This window comes from Ziziphus jujuba, chromosome 12 (assembly GCF_031755915.1).
Source record: "Ziziphus jujuba cultivar Dongzao chromosome 12, ASM3175591v1".
In the NCBI taxonomy this organism is placed as follows: Eukaryota; Viridiplantae; Streptophyta; class Magnoliopsida; order Rosales; family Rhamnaceae; genus Ziziphus; species Ziziphus jujuba.
The window spans coordinates 23,867,736-23,872,461 of NC_083390.1; positions in this window are offsets into that span (position 1 = coordinate 23,867,736).

Sequence of the window (4,726 nt, forward strand, 5' to 3'; positions counted from 1 at the left end):
AACAGAGCTACGGTTTGAAAGTTATGGGCAAAACAAGTTGAAGTTCAAACTGTCCAAAAGGTGCCGGGAGTTGACTTTTTCTTGAGATGTAATTTTGTGTTGACTCTTGTATGGTTGTAAAGTACTCGTCGATACGAGTTCATAGACTAGCGGCACGCTTAAATCGGACGTTTGGTTAAAAAGTTATGCACGTTTGAAATTCGCCGGATACCGTATTATTTTAATATATTTGGCTTAAGTGCACAGTGATGCCACGTGTCAGCTTCTGATTGGTCCACGTGGCATAAACAATGTCCCACAGGGGTTTTTATTTGATAAAATTCTCGGGGAAGAGAGAGAAAGAGAGAGAGGAGAGAGAAAGAGAGAGAGAGCGTCTGCCGGCCACCGAAATTTTTCAAACTTTCTGGCCGAGTTACTATGCACGCGCCGGCCAGCAAGGTTGCCCTCCCCATTTCCGGCAAAACCTCCAAGTTTCACGGCGAACGGCCGCCGGACGCGCCCGGATCGGACGTCCGACGATCGGCGGCGAGTTTTTCCCTCCACCGCCGGCCACCGCAAAAGCGACCCACTTCCGGCCATTTTCTGGCCACACGCGCCAAACACCCTTGATCCTCTCCTCAAGTCCGGCCGACCCACCAAAAATCACGGCCATCGGACCACCGACGCGCCGGGATCGGAGCGTTTTCCGGCGAGGGGCCGGAAATCTTCAAACCGAGATTTCTCCGCCATTCGGCTTCCGTTTTGCTCACCGCTGGTCCCGTTGGGTTGCTCTCCTCACGATCTACAAGTCTGCAAAATTTCACGACCAACGGCCACCGTACGCGCCGCCGCCAGCGATGGTTGCCGGTGACCGCGGCGGCTCACCGGAAAGTACTGTTCCGGCAAGTACCCAGTTTTCCGGCCGGCTCCAGTTCGCTGTGTTCGACCTCCTGAACCCGAATCCGGCATCCGTTTCCGCCAATTCGCGACGGTTTGGGAGAATTGTGGAGTCGAAACCCGAAAAGCTTCCCGGCGAAATTCCGACCTCGTCGGGTACGATCTTTGGAAGTTGAGACCGAATCTGTGATCAGCATCACTCGAGCTTCGATTCGGTGCACGTACGAGTAGCGGAGTCGATCCTACGGAGGATCGTGATTGAGATACGTGCATAAGGTGTGTGACGCACCTTCAAATTAATTTTGGGAATTTAATTGGTGAATATATTATGTGTGATTTAAATATTTGGAATTTAATTTCCATGTGCCAAATATTTATGTGATTTATTGTGGATTTATTGGTGAATTTATTGGATTTAAGAAAAGGTGCATTTTACAAATTTATGCCATGTGAAATTATTTTATGGTTTGAGAATTTTGAAATTTCTTGTGGTTTTAACATTAAATTGGGCATGATTCGATTTTCAAATATTTCAAGGAAAATATTTGGTTATGTTGGTGATTTCAATTTTTTATAAAATATGCCCATGGAATATTATGAGATTTAATTATTATATTTCGAGAATTATTTATGCTTGGGAAAATGTGAATATTTGAATTGGTGGATTTGGGAGTTGGTGGATTTGAAAATCATGGAATTTATGGTATTGATTATAAAAAAATTGTGGAGAATTTCCTGGTTCAAGCGGATGGACTATGCCCGCTGTGTTTATGCAAAATGTGAAATTTGTTATATAATTTAAATATGTGGATTTTATGATTTTTGGATGCACCGTGCACGTACTGGTGTTCTGATTTTATGTGATATGGTTAGTGTGCACACGGTTGTGATTAGCACGCAGGTGGGTGTGAGTAGCGCGCGGTTGATATTATGAGGTTGTCCTGTGGTTGCCATCGGATGAGGGTAGGCCACCCCCCATGGCCGGGACACCAGGTTAGCGCGCGCAGTGGGACGCCACGCGACCGTATGCCAGTTTCTCTCTATAACCTCCTGTCTGGCGGTACCTTGGGACGCTGGGTACTGTTGTCGCCACTGGTATATAGTGGGTGCATCAAATGATTTTCAGAACTGTGTTTTAAAAATAAAATTTTTGGAAACTGTATTGGAATTAAAAATATAATTATTACTGTTCTGGTATTTATTTGATATCTTGGTTTTCGGGGATTACGAACAAGGGTTTTGTGAAAAAGTTTTAAAAGGGGAACTTTTCCAACTGAGAGAATGGTAAGGGTTTTGAGAGAAATTATTATTTCCAAATAATTATTATTTATCTATTTTATTACCGTGGTATTATATTGTATAGTTGATAGGGTCACTCACTGAGATTATTAGCATCTCACACTCTTAAATTCCGTTCCTCTAGGTACCAGGTTGTCGGTGTTTATTCGGAGCGGACTTGATCTTCCTTGCTGTTTTAGTTCGTGTAGTACCTTGTTCTTCTTTTACTACAGTTGTAGTATTTCTTTCATCATTGCTGTATTCTATACTTTGTAGTACTTCATAAAGCTCTGTATACTGTATGGGACACTTATGTATTTATGTTCGCACTGGATTACTGTATTTATATTGAAGCGCTGAAATTTGTGGAACCAACTTGTAGTACTGTGGGAGGAATAAGGGGACAATTTTAGAAGTGTGTTTTCAGTGCAGGAAATTTTTGGTTAGTCTTACCCTTAGGGGAGGTGCTGCCGGATTTTCCGTTGGAAGGTTCGGTGGTATTTCCCTGGGATCAGGGCTTGTCTAGGGTTCCGGGGAAGAAATTCTGGACGGGTCCTGACAGCAATATTTAGCATACAAGTTTCAAAGAAAATAATTAAATACCTAGAATATCCATAAAAAAGTATAAAGGTTCAAATCTAACAATTGAGGCAATAGCTCATACTCAGTAATATCCCTTGCTCTCTATGAATTGTATAGAACCAAAATCCAATCTCATAGACTGATTTGCTAAAGGATGCCCAAATCTCCAAAACAGCAAAAAAAAAAAAACACCAATTTCAATCAATACATTGAGTAGATGGCCAACCTTCAACAAATATTAATCCAAACTGCCAGAAAAATATAAATATTAAAAAAAGACACTCAAGTCATTTTTAATTTTTTTCAAGGATAAAATAGGTATAAGAGGGTAGATAAAAAAATTTTGAAAGGGAGAAGGTATATTTCATTAACATATATACATATCAACACAAGGGGGGTATTTTTCATTAAAGCTTTCAAAATAGGGGCATTCACCCAAATTCGTTTCAAAAAATAATATCTAATTTCATACATATTCAGGAAATAAAAGAGTTAGAAAAATATGCTAAAAGGATGTCCGCAGATACATTCTATGAATTTCCTAAAGGCAAGACAAATAACATAAGATATAATTAAAAGTAACACAGGAAACATTTCCATGTCAAGTAACACCTTCAAACTTATAAACATGTCAAATTCAAATAACAGTGAAAAAATTCCATCAATGGCATGGAAAATGCTATAAATGTTGGAAGCTATATACAAATGAGTATAATGAAGGAAAAAACACTCACAAATAAAATACACACTTACCATGAAATAAAGGAATGGAAACATAGATGCTATTGGCAGCACTGCAAACAAATTGAGAAAGATAGTCAGTCATAAACAACTAATATGCTGAGAAAATCACATAGATCATACATCATACAAGTGGTCCAGGACATGTGTGATTCAAGCAAGAAATGAAGAAGAGATTATTTCTTAAACAAATTCTATAAAAACATGGTATAAATAAGACTGATCCAAGTAAAAAGTACCAAATGATGAAAAATATCAGTGTGATGCACAACTAAATTCTGTTTGAAAAGGAAAACAAAAGGCAATAATAAATGTCTAATCTATTTACAAATAAAATAAAATAACTTGAAAAAAAAATTAAGAAGGATGAAAAAGAAGAAGAAGAAACAAGGCTATAAGTCGGACTTCAAAAAGGTTAACAAAACTAAATTAAAGTTAAAGATGTTTGTTGGATCTTCATTCAATCCTACTTCAAAGCATGTCTATCAAAAATAGAGTGTCAAGAAGAAGGAAGAATGTGAAAATATTTTCCATCAAATTCTTTTGCTACTTCCTTGTCAACCTTTGCCAACCTTCCAAAGTGCAGCATCAAATTCATCCACTAGTAATCTAACAAGTACAAAACATGTAGCAGAGAACAAAATACACATCACAGATGCAACAAATCAAACAAAACATCAACATGATCAACATTCAACAATGCTTTCGAATGCCAATAACCAAAAATTAATAAAAATAAATAAATAACAAACAGTTGAAGAATAAGAAAAAGCATACCATTACATAACACAACAATACAAATAAAAAGAAGGCCTTGAATTAGTAAACCACGTTATATCTCTTTATACTGTCCACCTTACAACCTGGGCAATTCTCACAGTAAACCACATTCTTCAGCAGTCTCTCTCTACTCTCTTCTGCGAACTTTTTTTTTTTTTTTAACTTACTTCTTGGGTTTTCAATACTCTCACAGATTTTTCGTTTATATTGAGAGATTGAGATGAATGAAACTCTATTATTGCTTCACCATTAAATGGATTTTAGTAAAACACCGACTAAGCATAGCCAATGAAGCATGACAGGCAAACACAGAGACACCTTGCTCGTCCTTTATTAAGTCCCAACTTATCCAGTGAAACTATAACAAATAACATGTGGTTCTAACTCCTAACAATGTATATAAACTTATTTGTCTTTTTTTTTTTCCTCCCATCTTTGTCTATTCCAGAAAGTCATATCTAGTAAAAAA